This window comes from Trachypithecus francoisi, unplaced genomic scaffold, assembly GCF_009764315.1.
Source record: "Trachypithecus francoisi isolate TF-2019V2 unplaced genomic scaffold, Tfra_2.0 Lachesis_group5, whole genome shotgun sequence".
NCBI lineage: Eukaryota > Metazoa > Chordata > Mammalia > Primates > Cercopithecidae > Trachypithecus > Trachypithecus francoisi.
Window position 1 is genome coordinate 129681800 of NW_022681470.1, and position 16521 is coordinate 129698320.

Genomic DNA, 16521 nt, shown 5'->3' on the forward strand with positions numbered 1-16521 from the left:
GGAAGAGAAAGATACTTTCTTCTGAGGGCTCTGATGTTCTCAGTAAAATAAGAAACAAGGTCATCTGCGGAGTTCAAAGAGGGAGAAGAAGGTATTGAAGACTTGAGAAGAGAAGAAATAAAATCAGCCTCTTGTAGAGCGGCAGAGTGAGCTAATAAGGAAATTTTAGCAGGATTGCTAAGCAGCACTGACGGCCCATTGAGGATTATGGTCATCAATTTAAAGTGTAGATGGTGAAAAAGTAGTAAGGTCAATGAATTGGAGATCCTAGTGGGTCAAATTACTCTTGGAACCAAGATATTAGAGGCAATGAGTTGGAAAGATCAAGATTGGTAGTGAGAGAGAAATGCTCGTGATGGAGATTGTGGAGGTGGAACAGTTATTACTGATGAACATGATCTGGACATGGTTGTGGTACTAGGAGGTGACAAGGTGGAGGCACTGAGAGGTCAGGGTTTTCCAAAGGTGGAAGATACAAGATATTTTACTGCTGTTTTGCCATAAATTCCAGAGGGCAAACTGGAACGATTTGGAAAGTTGAGGAGGGAAGATTCAATCAAGTTAGGTGATGATCAGTGGCATATGGTGATAAGAATCCAGGTGACTAATATGACTTGGAGGGCTTGGATTTCTATTTTATTTTATTTATTTTTTTGAGACCAAGTCTTGCTCTTTTGCCTAGGTTGGAGTGCAATGGTGTGGTCTCGGCTCACTGCAACCTCTGCCTCCCAGGTTCAAGTGATTCTCCTGCCTCAGCCTTCTGAGTAGCTGGGACTACAGGCATGTGCCACCACACCCAGCTAATTTTTGTCTTTTTAGTAGAGATGGGATTTCGCCATGTTGGCCAGGCTAGGCTGGTCTCAAACTCCTGACCTTGTGATCCGCCCGCCTCGGCCTCCCAAAGTGCTGGGATTACAGGTGTGAGTCATTGCGCCCAGCTGGAAGGCTTGAATTTCTTAGGGAGACTGACGTAAACAGGATTGTGATGGCCTTGTTATCTCATAGGGGGAGGTGAAGAATTCATTCTATTCTAGCTTCCTTCTTAGGACTAGTCTCTCAGGCACTCCTGCTGTAGAGACACAACATCCCTTGAAGGTTGTTCAGAATATTCTTTTCATTCTCTACATCCTCTGAATCCTAAGCACTTTTTACCTTGCTCTGATCCTTTCAAGCCCAGGCACATCTCAGTTCCTCTAGCATTTATAGTCTCATTCAACAGATGAGACTATTTAACAAATAATGCCTTCCTGTTCTTTAGATATCTTTTTAATTATAATCCTGTTACCCTCATATGCACTTTTTTTTTTTTTTTGCCCTGCACCCAGGCTGGAGTGCAGTTGCAGGATCTCGGCTCACTGCAATCTCTGCCTCCTAGGTTCAAGAAATTCTTCTGCCTCAGCCTCCTGAGTAGCTGGGATTACAGATGCCCGCCACCATGCTCAGCTAATTTTTTTTGTATTTTTTTTAGAGACGGGGTTTCACCATGTTGGCCAGGGTGGTCTCAAACTCCTGACCTCAAGTGATCCACCCACCTCAGCCTCCCAAAGTGCTGGGATTATAGGCATGAGCGACCATGCCCAGCCCTTATGTGTACTGTCACCTCTTAATATGGCTTAGCACATTTCAGTGAATATTAGTTTTTAGAACATGGAAGAAACTAACATCTTCCAGAAAGTAGCACAAATTATATGAGTAAACAGGAAATTTTAAAGGAAGTTTTTTTGTTTTTGTTTTTGGAGACAGTCTCGCTCTGCCACCTAGGCTGGAGTGCAGTGGTATAATCTTGGCTGACTGCAACCTCTGCCTCCCGGGTTCAACCATTCTCCTGTCTCAGCCTCCTGAGTAGCTGGGACTACAGGCATGCCACCACTCCAGCTAATTTTTGTATTTTTAGTAGAGACAGGGCTTCACCATGTTGGCCAGGCTGATTTCGAACTCTTGACTTCAGGTGATCCACCCACTTCAGCCTCCCAAAGTGCTGGGATTACAGGCGTGAGGCACTGCGCCTGGACAAAGGAAGTTTTAATTAAAAATTTTATATCATTTTTCTCAAATGTTAACACTGAATTGTAAACCAAAAATAAAATTTTAAATCCCCCAAGTGACTGAACCCTTTTTGAAGAGAAACATTCTTAGAAACCTTTGGGAAAACATTTCCTACTTTGAAAAACATGGACTATAAGCAAATAATGTCTTTTATTATGGGAAAGTCTTTTGGTTCTTAATTATCCTCGTCAGAAAAAAAAAAACAACACACAGGATAAAAGATTGCTTTTTAAGATTATCACTAAAATACAAAATAAAAACATATTTCTGTTTAACTCATTCCTGAATCTGAAAGAATGTATTACAAGTTGGGCCGGGCACAGTGGCTCACACCTGTAATCCCAGCACTTTGAGGCTGAGATGGGTAGATCACTTGAAGTCAGGAGTTCAAGACCAGCCTGGACAACATGGTGAAACCCTGCTCTACAGAAAATACAACAATTAACTGGGCATGGTGGTGTGTGCTGTAATCCCAGCTACTTCAGAGCTAAGGCACAAGAATTGCTTGAACCCGGGAGGTAGAGGTTGCAGTGAGCCAAGATCACACCACTACACTGTAGCCTGGCGACAGAGCAAGACTCTGTCTCAAAAAAAAAAAGTTACAAGTTAAGAAACTCTTCCTTCTCCTTAGACAACATGTTAAAAGAAACTCAAGAAATGTTACAGCAGGTAATTTTATGACAAATATGTGGATATGTCCATTTTCAAAATATGTTAGAAAATACATTTTATAAAGCCAAACTTACAACATGGCCTTCCACAGAGTAAGTGCTCAATAAAGGATAATAACAACAGAGAGCCAATAATAACAAAAATAGTTTTAAAATTTAGATATTTTTAGAGCTAGACTTTCAGCATTTCTTCTACTTGTTGTAATGAAGTCAATGAGGTTGTTTGCTTTAGTGTGTTAACTGAATATCAAGGGGCACTAGGAAGGAAATGATTGATCAATTGGCTTTAGGAATACAGCATTTTCCTGAAGCTACCTTGGTTAGTATTTGCAAGTATTGTGAACTTTTTGCATGAAATACCACACAGATGCAACTCAAAATGAATAGTAATGCACATATATAGTTCTTTCAGCTCTAAACTGGTATTACTTTCTTTTTTTTTTTTTTTTTTTTTTTTTTTTTTTTTTTTTTTTTTGTTGAGACGGAGTCTCGCTGTGTCGCCCAGGCTGGAGTGCAGTGGCCGATCTCAGCTCACTGCAAGCTCCGCCTCCCGGGTTTTACGCCATTCTCTCGCCTCAGCCTCCCGAGTAGCTGGGACTACAGGCGCCCGCCATCTCGCCCGGCTAATTTTTTGTATTTTTTTAGTAGAGACGGGGTTTCACCGTGTTAGCCAGGATGGTCTCGATCTCCTGACCTCGTGATCCGCCCGTCTCGGCCTCCCAAAGTGCTGGATTACAGGCTGAGCCACCGCGCCCGGCCTAAACTGGTATTACTTTCAAGTAAACTCTGAAATCACCGGAATAACCATCTCATGGCTCTTAGTAAAAATGATACATGTTCATTACGAAACAGTCAAGCACAGATAAGATGATGATCCAAGGATGAAGTGGTGCCCTCACTCATTTCTGTTCAATGCTCAAGATATAACCCTGAACAGAGAGGGTTCAGGGAGACCCTCAGTTGATTAAGGGACTCACAATGCAACTTCAGTTCAGTTTTAGAAAATAAGAAAGTTATGTTTCTGGCACACTTTAGTTTTGGGCTGAGATTCAAAACATTTACAGACATTAATATATGTCCCGGGTACGCCTTGTCTTTTTTTGTCCCCCTGAGCACAAAATAACGTTACATAATTCATGATTCCTTTTTTCTCTTCTCTAGATCAAAACCCAGTAAACAGAAAACAGATAAACAAAAGAGGTGGGGCTAGTTCTCTGTAGAGTGTTGTGGAGGTGGGGCTGAGGATGGACTTTTCCTTCTGGAATCCCAGCCTTGCTGCTGGGAGAGCAAGGTCCTGCCACATCCCCTATGGAGCTAAGACCACAGGGATCTCGGGGGGGGGGGTTTTGCTGTCACTTTGAAATGGTATGAGGTTTCCTGCTTCGTCAGAATCCCTGCTGGGGGGGAAATTGAAGGTGTATTGTGGAAACCTCCATTGGGGGCTCCTGCACAGTCTCAGGAAATGGTGAGTTTGCAGGAACTTGTGGTTACTGTGAGAAAATTAGCTTTGGATTTTTATGTCCAAAATCTCTGTGGAATTCCCCAGGTCTGAAGCCAGTGCCTGCTTTGGACTCTGCTCTGCATACAGGTTCATCTGATTGTATTTTTTTTCTCATTAATTGAAATTTGCCAGCTGCAATTTTATCAACGAAAACCAAATTCTAATCTTGTAGATAGATACAGAAAATGTGGCTTTAAATTATGGCCTTAGGTTAGGTTATGATGAAATAAAACACCAATGAGTATGAACTGGGTCTTTATGAGCGAATTTGAAAAATAAAGTAGTAAATCTGTCTATGATAATAGGTTAACAGAGCAGAAAATAAGGGCAGATGCTGTAGTTTGTAGATCAGCATCCTGTCACAACAATTTTGGAACATTTGGTTCATGTTCTGTCACACATTCTTAAGAGTAGTTGTGCAATTGCCTTCAAGCTGTTGGCTGTATTAGACAAACTTTAAATTAGTGAAAGGAATCTATTTTTATGTGGTGGTGGTGGGGTAGTAGTTCTTCTAAACAAACTTTCATTTTTATATTTTGAAAGTTTTAAAGAATCGAGTTTTTTTTTTTTTTTTTTCCTTTGAGACAGATCTTGGTTCTGTTGCCCAGGCTGGAGTACAGTGGCACGATCACGGCTCATTGCAGCTTCGACCTACTGGGCTGAAGTGATCCTCCCACCTCAGCCTCCCAAGTAGCTGGGACTACAGGCACATACTACCACACCTGCCTAATTTTTGTAGAGACTGGGTTTCACCACATTGCCTGGGCTGGTCTCGAACTCCTGGGCTCAAGTGATTCACCTCAGCCTCCCAAGTACTGGGATTACAGGCATGAGCCACTGTACTTGGCCTTGAAGTGAACTTAAAAAAAAAAAGAGACCAGGCTTAGTGACTCACACCTTGTAATCCCAGCACTTTGGGAGGCCGAGGCAGGCGGATCACAGAGCTCAAGACCAGCCTGGTCTCTTTTTTTTTGAGTTCACTTCAAAGGCCAAGTACGGTCTCTACAAAAATTAGCCAGGCGTGGTAGTATGTGCCTGTAGTCCCAGCTACTTGGGAGGCTGAGGTGGGAGGATCACTTGAGCCCTTTTATTTTGCCAGTCTATAAAGCTTCTGATGACAGGTAGAAGAACCTGGTGGTTAAGGACTTAGGTTTTGAGGTCAGTGGATGTGGGATCGAATCGTGGATAAGATCTTAGTTTGTATAGAGATGTGCATATAGGCCTCATTTATACATATTCTTAGAGGGCTGTAAGAAGTAAATGTGTTTATATGTATAGAACTTAGTACCCATGGCCAGGCGTGGTGGCTCACGCCTGTAATCTCAGCACTTTGGGAGGCCAAGGCGGGTGGATCACTTGAGGTCAGGAGTTGAGAGCAGCCTAGCCAACATGATATGAAACCCTGTTTCTACTAAAAATACAAAAGTTAGCCAGGCATGGTGGTGGGTGCCTGTCATCCCAGCTACTCGGGAGGCTGAGGCAGGAGAATCGCTTGAACCTGGGAGGCAGAGGTTGCAGTGAGCTGAGACCGCGCCACTGCACTCCAGCCTGGGCAGCAGGCTCTTTTTTGAGACTGTCTCAAAACAACAAACAAACAAACAAAAAAGAATTTAGTACCCAGGCTGGCTCAGATGTTGATGGCTACTGTTGTGAATCTGGCTCTACGAGGAACATTGCTTCATCACTCTTAAAAGACAAGACATTCCTAAATTACCTACCATGCCGTTTTATTTAGAAAGCCTCAACATGATTGATACATTTAATTTAATTTTTTTGAGACAGAGTGTTGCTCTTGTCCAGGCTGCAGCACAATGGCACCATCTTAGCTCACTGCAACCTCTGTCTCCTTGGTTCAAGCAATTCTTTTGCCTTAGCCTCCCAAGTAGCTGGGATTACAGGTGCCCACCACCATGCCCAGCTAATTTTTGTATTTTAGTTGAGATGGGGTTTCACCATGTTGGTCAGGCTGGTCTGGAACTCCTAACCTCAAGTGATCCACCTACCTCGGCTTCCCAAATTACTGAGATTATAGGCATGAGCCACCTCGCCTGGCCAATACATTTAAATGTGGGATTAAATATTCACATCTAGTTCAAGTGTTCACATCTGTACTTGAAACTAAAACTTGATAACAAGGCATAAATACTGTATTAGTCTGTTTTCATGCTGCTGATAAAGACATACCCGAGACTGGGCAATTTACGAAAGAAAGAGGTTTATTGGACTTACAGTTCCACATGGCTGGGGAGGCCTCACAATCATGGCAGAAGGTAAGGAGGAGCAAGTCACATATTACATGGATGGCAGCAGGCAAAGGGAGAGCTGGTACACGGAGATTCCTGTTTTTAAAGCCATCAGATCTCGTGAGACTTATTCAATATCATGAGAACAGCACAGGAAAAACTCATCCTCATGATTCAATTACCTCCCACTGGGTTCCTCCTGGGACACATGGGGATTGTGGGACTTAATTCAAGATGAGATTTGGGTGGGGACACAGCCAAACCATATCAAATACTGTTTAATTTGAGTCTAGGAGAAATCTTAAGGCCTTAAACTTAGAGAGACTTTATAAAAGCAGAGGCTAGCTCCATCTGGATTGTTTATTCCTTCAGAATATTATGCCTACTTGTATTCCCAATGCCTGACTCAGGGCTCTCCCACAGTCAGTGCTCAATGAATACTGGTAAGGAAAAAAATGGTTCATTGAGGAGATTTTTGCAGTAATTCAGGTGACTGATGACATTTGACCTTTGTGAATGAATCTCCAATTCTGCAATTGGGTGGATTCTCTACCTATAGGTAAAACAGGAAGAGGATGACAAATATTTCCTGTTCTCTCAATAACTTTCCAAATAACATGTCATAAGAAGCTTCCTCATTCTACTCTCCAACATATTAAAAGCCTAGGACTGAGCCAGGTGCAGCGGCTAACGCCTCTAATTCCAGCACTTTGGGAGGCCAAGGCAGGGCAATCTCTTGAGTTCAGGAGTTTGAGACCAGCCTGGGCAACAAAGTGAGACCTCCCCCCGCCCCCCTCCGCCCTGCCAACCCCCTCCATCTCTACAAAAAATACAAAAAATTAGCTGGATGTGGTGGCATTTGTCAGTAATCCCAGCTACTCAGCAGGCTGAGGTGGGAGAATCGCTTGAGCCTGGGAGGCAGTGGTTGCAGTGAGCTGAGATTGAGATTGTGCCACTGCACTCCAGCCTGGGCAATACCGTCTCAAAAAAATTAATTAATAAAAAAAAAAAAAGGCATAGGTCCATAGCCCTTTAGAACTGGGAGAACTAGGCCAAGCCCATCATTTGAACTGAGCCTTGACAAGTATTAGCCATTAGCCATTTGTGGAAAGTCGCACAGTACTCAAGACTGGAAGTCTGGTCTTTGAAACCTGTCAGTCCACGGTCATTTAACCTGCCTGTTTGTAAAACAATGTCCTGTTACTTAAGTATACTTTTTAATAGGAAAAACTGGGCGTAAGCAAGAGTATCAAAGTGGGGTTCTGATGCCTGCATTCAGCTTCTGCAGCGTGTACTTCACAGGCACAGGTGCTTAGGACGTTGCCCCGCCGAGACTGTAGTTCATATCCCGCCTACCACTGGGTAACGCCGGTAATGCTGACCTAGCTTCATTATTCGTATTCATTTATTTAGCTAGCGGGGGAACGACTGGGTAATACAGTCTTAGCTGCTAGAGAGGAAGAGGCAAGACTCCGCCGGCGCCCAGCATCAGAGCGTGACAACAAGCAGGACCGGAGGTTGGGAAAAAACACAGGCACAGAATGAATGTGTGCATGGGGGAGCTGTGCTGGGGAGAGGGCAAGAGGCTGCGATCAGATTATCTGAGGTTTCATAACTTTTATATAAAGACCAAGGAACCAAATGAAAACCCAACTCTTGCAGGAAGTCCTGGAAAGTTCGAAGGACCTCGTTTGAGGGAGCGAGTCCCCGCAGCTCGCGTCCGCGTGTCCCCCGCGGTTCCCCTAGGACAGGGGCCGCCCCAACCCGGGCGCGCTGAGCCCGGCCGCGCCCCTAGCCCCTTCTCTCTCTGCCTCCTCGGCCCGAAGGGAAACAGGCTCGAGCAGCACTCGGGGCTCATCCATCAGCCGCGGAGGCAAAGTGGGAGGAGAAAGGAGGCAGGAGGCGGGAGGAGGAGTTTCTGGGCGGCCGAGAGCCCCCGGTGGGGCCGGCGGAGGAGCGCCCTTCCCCCCGCGCGCTGATTGCTGTGGCGTCCTGCCCGTCCCCGCCCGCGTGTGTGCTAGGGAGGGCGAGTGCGCCGGGTCGGCCTGATGGGGGTAATCGAGGGTTTCGGGGACGCCGAGCGGCACTTTCCTCTTCCCAGTGAGTGAAGGAGGCCAGTCGGCGGCTCTCGCGCCCCAGCCACTTTCCCTGCGCGATTCCCGGAGCTCCCTGCAGGCGGTGAGAGTCCTCAGCGGGTCCGGATGGCGTAGTTGTGCCGCGGCGCAGCAGCTGCCCGAGCTCGCCGCCGCCGAGCGCTGGGCGGGGAAACTTTCCGCCGCTTGCCTCCAACTTGCCGCGGGTGGATCTCCGCTGGACACACCGCCTCCGAGGTACGTGCCAGCCCAGCCCCACGGCGCTGCAGCCCGCCCGGGCTGTGGGCTCTGCAGGCTGCGCGGTGCCCGTCCGCGCGGCGCGGGCTGCCAGTGCCTACTTTCCGGCCAGGGTCGCTCCAGCAGCTGGGACCTCCGCACTTGGGAGGGCGGCGCTGGTGGGGGAGTGTTTACGCTCCGGGGAGCGGGCACCGGTGGCCAGCGGTGCTTGGGGAGCGGCCGCACGGGCAGGCAGTGCCCCGGACGATGCGCAGTGCTGGGGAGGAATTCTCCACGCCCGCCCTCACTCTTCCTCTCCGCGGGTCCTTCTGACTCCTGCGGGGCGCGGCAGCCACTTCCCTCCGGACGCGTGACAGCGTCGGTGGGAATGGTTTGTTGTGGGTTCGCAGTTAATTGCCGTGGCCCAGGCTGTGGCTCTCGGACTAGTGCACGGACGCGGTTTGCGTTCGCCGCGGACCGCGCCCTCAGGGTGCCTTGCGGGCTGCGCCGCAAGCTGCAGCTCGGCCCCCCCACGCAGAGAACGCGCCCCGGTTTATTTTGAAGGCTCTCTTCTGTATTCATTTGGTTAGGACAAACTTGGAAATCTTGGACTGTCGCTAGAAGAATCTGCTTGCAGACTTGATCTTATTAGGGCATTTGCCCCGCTTTGCAGAATCGCATAGTGTCAGGAGTGGACGTGTCAAGCATGAATTACCTTGGCAAAGTAGAACTTAGTGGATTTGGTGTCCTCACAAAAAGCTGGAAGAAGAAAACCGTTCAATTTCCCTAGCTGTGAAGTGGGGATAGTAGTAGTACTTGCCCCGTAAAGTTGCTGTGAGCATCGAATGATTTAATGTGTGTAAGGTGCTACAACAGTGCCTGGCACAGAGTAAGCACCGCACGGAGGTTAGCGCTGCTTGCCGTTAGCCCTGCGGTGGCAGGATAGGAGCGGCGAGGGCAGAGGATAGTAGGAGTGACAGGCTGTGCTGGGGAACCGGGCGTATTCTGAGTTTTACGTCCTTCCCAAGAAGTGAGCGGTTTGGGAGAAGTCTCCACAGGTAGTAAAAACACGTCAAGACCATTTCTTCTTCCTGAATGGTACTCAGACTGCAAACAGTTATTTCAGTGTGAACTCAGTTGTTTCTTTTGGATGATAATGACAGCTAACGTTTACTAAGCCCATACTGTGTGCACTTAATCCTCACAGCATCTCTGTGGGAAAAGCACTATTAATAACCTTATTTTACAGATAAGACACTAGAGGTTAAGTTACTTGTGCAAGATCATACACAATTTTCTGTTAGTTCTGACTCCAAAACTAGCTTCCTCCCTCAGCGGAGAGCGGCAAGTGCAGGCCGATTTGTGTGTACCTAGATTTGTGTGCATAGCCCATGCATCTTCTCCCATCTTTCAGCTTTCTATTTGAGCTGAACGCATATTTATTGAAACACACATAAGGTATCTGCGATGAATTTAGGTGATTTTACATACTTATGAGGGTGCCGAATTAAAATTCCTCTAACACTGGCCCCAAATAATTATAAATAGAACTCTGGATTTTGTGTGTGTGTGTGTGACAGAGTCTCGCTCTGTCCCCAGGCTGCAGTGCAGTGGTGCGATCTCGGCTTACTGCAACCTCCACCTCCCGGGTTCAAGAGATTTTTCTGGCTCTGCCTCTCGAGTAGCTGGGACTGCAGGCGCGCACTACCACGTCGGCTAACTTTGGTATTTTTAGTAGAGATGGCGTCTCACCATGTTGGCCAGGATGGTCTCGATCTCTTGACCTCGTGATCCACCCACCTCGGCCTCCCAAAGTGCTGGGATTACAAGCGTCAGCCACCACGCCTGGCCAACATGGATTTTTATTCTTAATTTCTTTTATTAATTCTCCAGACATTGTTGATCACCATTACTTGGCTTCCTTAGGAAACAGCTTGGGGTTGGCACAGGAGGCAGGGAAATAATTCTTACCCCCTTAAGGGCTATTAACATGAAATTGATTTCATGCCATTGTGTCAGTTAAAGGATGTTGCTCTGTTTCTTGCTGTTCTTTGCTTTTGGCTTTATTTCTGCATTGTTTAGTGTTTCAAGGCTTGAGCATTTTTTTTTTGGCCCTTCGGTTTGTCATTTGTCAACTTTAATTTTTCCTGTTTTGATGGAATCTGACCGTTACATGGCAGCTTTGCCTAACAACTGTTGATTCAGCTCATGTTTTTAAATATAAAAATCACCAACATACTTTTGAACCCCAGCACTTCAAAGGAAACCCCTGGAGAGTTCATTGTTATTTTGAATATTAGTCAATAGGGGGAGCATAACACACTGTTGATATCTATAAGGCGCATAAACCCGTTTTTAGAGTATTAAACATATATTTTGAAAGGGGACAGCAAAATATCTAGCAAAATAACCAAGTTGCTTTTGGAGTTTATAATGGAGGACTAGATTTAATTTGAACTGATTAAGAATGACCTTGAGGACAGGGCATGTGTGTTGAATATATATCAAGAACTCCATGGTGGCTGGACAGATAATAAACACACATACAGTTTTTTTTTTTTTTTTTTTTTTTTTTTTTTTTTGAGACGGAGTCTGGCTCTGTCGCCCAGGCTGGAGTGCGGTGGCCGGATCTCAGCTCACTGCAAGCTCCGCCTCCCAGGTTCACGCCATTCTCCTGCCTCAGCCTCCCGAGTAGCTGGGACTACAGGCGCCCGCCTCGTCGCCCGGCTAGTTTTTTGTATTCTTTAGTAGAGACGGGGTTTCACCGTATTAGCCAGGATGGTCTCGATCTCCTGACCTTGTGATCCGCCCGTCTCGGCCTCCCAAAGTGCTGGGATTACAGGCTTGAGCCACCGCGCCCGGCCCAGTTTTTTTTTCAATTTGTTTCCGTAAGTGGTGTTTAGGCCAGGCACAGTGGCTCACAACCTGTAATTCCAACACTTCGGGAGGCTGAGGTAGGAGGATCACTTGAGCCAAGGAGTTCGAGACCAGCCTGGGCAATATAGTGAGACCCCATCTTTTTAAAAAGTGAAGTTTGAATGTAAACTAATTTTGTGTAGTTTGAATAATATTTCTTTTTTTTGAGACGGAGTCTCGCTCTGTCGCCCAGGCTGGAGTGCAGTGGCAGGATCTCAGCTCACTGCAAGCTCCGCCTCCCGGGTTTTTTACGCCATTCTCCTGCCTCAGCCTCCCGAGTAGCTGGGACTACAGGCGGCCACCACCTCGCCCGGCTAGTTTTTTGTATTTTTTAGTAGAGACGGGGTTTCACCATGTTAGCCAGGATGGTCTCGATCTCCTGACCTTGTGATCCGCCCGTCTTGGCCTCCCAAAGTGCTGGGATTACAGGCTTGAGCCACCTCGCCCGGCCGTATAATATTTCAGCTTATCTAGGAGAACCGGAAATCCAGAGGAATTTGTTGTGAATGCTTTGTAATGATCCTCATTTGTCTTTTGTAGAAAACTGAATATAATGAATTTGTTCTCAGGGAGGTTGGTGTGTTCACAATCCTGTCATCATCTTTCATTAACATCTTCTAAGTGCAAGACAATAGGGGATCAGTAATCCTAAATAACAGCAGTTCTATTGCTGTGCATTCCTCAGAGGCTTATGTTAATATTCAAGTATAGTAATAGTTCAGATGTATCATATTTGATACTAGTATAGGTGTGATGTGTCTATGAATACTTATACCTGTAAATATAAACAATAAGAATAAATATGCCTGGAAAATCAAACTTGACTTTTAAAAAAAGTTTTTTTTTTTTTTTTTTTTTTTTTGAGATGGAGTCTCGCTCTGTCACCCAGGCTGGAGTGCAGTGGCGCGATCTCCGCTCACTGCAAGCTCCGCCTCCCGGGTTTATGCCATTCTCCTGCCTCAGCCTCCCGAGTAGCTGGGACTACAGGCGCCCGCCATCTCGCCCGGCTAATTTTTTTGTATTTTTTTAGTAGAGACGGGGTTTCACCGTGTTAGCCAGGATGGTCTCGATCTCCTGACCTCGTGATCCACCCGTCTCGGCCTCCCAAAGTGCTGGGATTACAGGCTTGAGCCACCGCGCCCAGCCTAAAAAAAGTTTTTGGCTGAGTGCGGTGACTCATGCCTGTAATCCCAGCATGTTGGGAGGCCGAGGCAGGTGGATCACTTGAGGTCAGGAGTTTGAGACCAGCCTGGCCAACATGGCGAAACCCAGTATCTACAGAAAATACAAAATTTGCCGAGTGTGGTGGTGCACACCTGTAATCCCAGCTACTCCAGAGGCTGAGGTGGGAGAATCCCTTGAGCCCAGGAGGTGGAGGTTTCAGTGAGCTGAGATCATGCCACTGTATTCCAGCCTGGGAGACAGCGAGGCTCTGTCTCAAAAAAAAAAAAAGGTTTTTGATTTTTGTCTGTAGTTTTGTAGGCCAGTTTCCTTTCTTGTTTCTTGCGTATTATGTAGGTTTTTTTTTTTTTTTTTGAGACAAGAGTCTCACTCTGTCACCCAGGCTGGAGTGCAATGGAGCAATCTTGGCTCACTGCAACCTCTGCCCCCTGGGTTCACACCATTCTCCTGCCTCAGCCTCTCGAGTAGCTGGGACTACAGGCACCCACCACCACGCCCAGCTCATTTTTTGTATTTTTAGTAGAGATGGGGTTTCACCATGTTAGCCAGGATGGTCTTGATTTCCTGACCTCATGATCCACCCGCCCCAGCCTCCCAAAGTGCTGGGATTATAGGTGTGAGCCACTGTGCCAGGCCCCGTATTATGTAGTGTTGATTTACCTTTATTACATTTACCACGTTAGGGTCCCATGGATCCTAGTTTAAAATAACTTTCAAATTAGTCTAGTCCCTTCTTTTTTTTTGAGGCGGAGTCTCGCTCTGTCGCCCGGACTGGAGTGCAGTGGCCGGATCTCAGCTCACTGCAAGCTCCGCCTCCCGGGTTTACGCCATTCTCCTGCCTCAGCCTCCGGAGTAGCTGGGACTACAGGCGTCCGCCACCTCGCCCGGCTAGTTTTTGTATTTTTTTTTAGTAGAGACGGGGTTTCACCGTGTTAGCCAGGATGGTCTCGATCTCCTGACCTCGTGATCCGCCCGTCTCGGCCTCCCAAAGTGCTGGGATTACAGGCTTGAGCCACCGCGCCCGGCCTAGTCCCTTCTTTTTAAATCTAAGCATTGCACTTATGCTACAGAGTAGCATTTATTTAGGATCTCATTTAGTCTTCTATGCTTTGCTCTAGTTTACTCAAGTAATTCAACAAACACTTAAAACCTCCTACTCCCTACTAGGCTTATGGTTCCTGGTCTTGGAGCTTGGCAAATTAATTGTCCTTATTCAGTGCTCTGACAGCGGGGGGCCAAAATGCCTTCAGGTTGCTTAGGGGTTTCTTTCAGAAAGCCTTTCGTTTGCTTGAAGGAAAGTGTTGCTCCATTCTTTTTAAGACTCAGAGGAATTAATTTTTCTCTCTTGCATGCAAACTTGGTTGTGACTTGTAAAAGTCAGGTGAGTGCTTGTTTTTCTGAGGGCAGAATCGGAGCCTAAGAGCCCAGGGAACTGAACTGTCCTTTGAGTTTTAAGAAGGTGATCACTGCTGACTTCTTTAGTATATAAGTGATGACCAATTTCCTGGGTTCAAAAATCTGTGAAAGGACCTGACTTTACATTTTAAGTTTAACAGACAGAACAGTTAGAGCTTAGACAGTGGCTGTGTATGTAGTAACTTTGCTGTAATATTTTGCCTGGATCATTCTGCTCTGTGGTCATTTTGAATTACCCCGTTCTTGATAATTCATTTTGAAATGTATTTTTTGTGGTGCTTTCATTGCTGTTGGTTGAAAATTGTAACTGTCAGATTTATTTTTTATTTTTATTTATATACTTATTCATATAAAATATATATAAATATATGTAAAATCTTACATATATAAAATCTAATATATAATCTAAAAATATGTATAATATATTTTTTATATATATATTTTGAGACAGAGTCTCACTATGTTGCCCAGGCTGGTCTCGAACTCCTGGGCTCAAGTAATCCTCCTGCCTCATCTTCTCAAATTGTTGGGATTACAGGCATGAGCCACTGCTCCTGGCTATCAGATTTATTAGCTACTAAAGGACAGTCTTCTTTTTCAGTCTTAACAGTTATTTAAAAGTGATTTTATTGCCATTTCCATCAGTCTACTGGAGCATTTTTCTTATATTTTTAAACTTATTTAAAACAATTGTAAATTTTAAAAATGTTTACTTTTTTGAAATTTGCGTAACTTGAGTTAGATAAATGTTTTTAGGGACCTTTAAGGTAAAAGCAATCTTGTATTGCCACTAGAAATATAAACAATTTGGAATTTAATAGTGAATCTAGGTTATATGAAAAGCTAACCTTTAGGCCGGGCGCTGTGGCTCAAGCCTGTAATCCCAGCACTTTGGGAGGCCGAGACGGGCGGATCACGAGGTCAGGAGATCGAGACCATCCTGGCTAACACGGTGAAACCCCGTCTCTACTAAAAATACAAAAAACTAGCCAGGCGAGGTGGCGGGCACCTGTAGTCCCAGCTACTCGGGAGGCAGAGGCAGGAGAATGGCATGAACCCGGGAGGCGGAGCTTGCAGTGAGCTGAGATCCGGCCACCGCACTCCAGCCTGGGTGACAGAGCAAGACTCCTTCTCAAAAAAAAAAAGAAAAGCTAACCTTTAACACATAACAGTGAGCCTTCAGCAGATTGAGTGAGGGCATTTCTGTAGGAAGAAAATTAAGTGTACCAAGAGCCATAGCAGTAATTTCTGTGGTTCTACATCTTCAGAGTAACACTTGGAATGATAGCATTGTTTCTTTGCAGCATTTCATAAAACACAAGCTGTTGCTAATTTGTTCAGTTTCTAGTCAAGCTGAAATAAATCAACACAGCTTGGAAGGGCCTTACAAGAAGGATCTGGGTTCATTTCCTGGGCTCTGTCCATTTCTAGATTTCTTATTTTATATCTTTTGAAATAGTACATTTGTTTGTTAACTGACATTGAGCTTTTTCTCTGCTTGCAAAGTCCTTTCTTAAGAATCAGCACAAATTTCCAAGCATTCTTCCTCCCCTGTTGAATAATGATTTTGATTGCTTGCTCTCTCAACCAAAATGTGTTTTTGAAACAACATTAATATAAATTCTGCATGAGGCTACTCTCATTTGGAACTTATTCTTCATTTTTTATTCTTCAGTTTTTCAGGCCAAAGATGAAGACTTAATAGGCTGACAACTGCTTATGAGGGATAGAGACCATATTTAAAACAGAAGGTCTGGAACAAGAGCCCCAGAACCATGCCTTCAGGCCATCCTAATGTGCCCTGCTGAAGATAATTTTTTGGTGTGGAGGAGGGCAGGACAGGGAGCTTAATGTCTGGTTTTTGTGCTGGTGTTTCTGTTATGTTGAAATCATCTTCCAGCCTGGGAAGAGGATTTAGTTATATGCAGAGCCTGGCAAAGTTGATTTTTAGACTTAGATTTTAATGGTTTTTTGTTTTTTTTTTTTGACAGAGTCTTGCTCTGTCACTTAGGCTGGAGCGCAGTGGTGTGATCTTGGCTCACTGCAAGCTCTGCCTCCTGTGTTCAGGCGATTATTGTGCCTCAGCCTCCCAAGTAACTGGGATTACAGGCGGGGGCCACCCCTCTGGCTAATTTTTGTAGTTTTAGTAGAGACAGGGTTTTGCCATGTTGTCCAGGCTGGTCTCAAACTTCTGGCCTCAAGTGATCTGCCCTGCCTCAACCTCCCAAAGTGCAGAG

General features: G+C 45.6%; 1 protein-coding gene across 2 annotated transcripts in view; it reads left to right on the forward strand.

Annotated features, from left to right (window-relative positions):
• Positions 1 to 8517: 8517 nt before the first annotated feature.
• TGFBR3 (transforming growth factor beta receptor 3) overlaps positions 8518 to 16521 on the forward strand; it is a 208589-nt gene continuing 200585 nt past the window's right edge. For both annotated transcript variants that reach the window (XM_033199805.1, XM_033199806.1), the window contains exon 1: positions 8518 to 8791. The gene's annotated coding sequence lies outside the window, so the exon portion shown is untranslated. The remainder of the gene's footprint in view (positions 8792 to 16521) is intronic.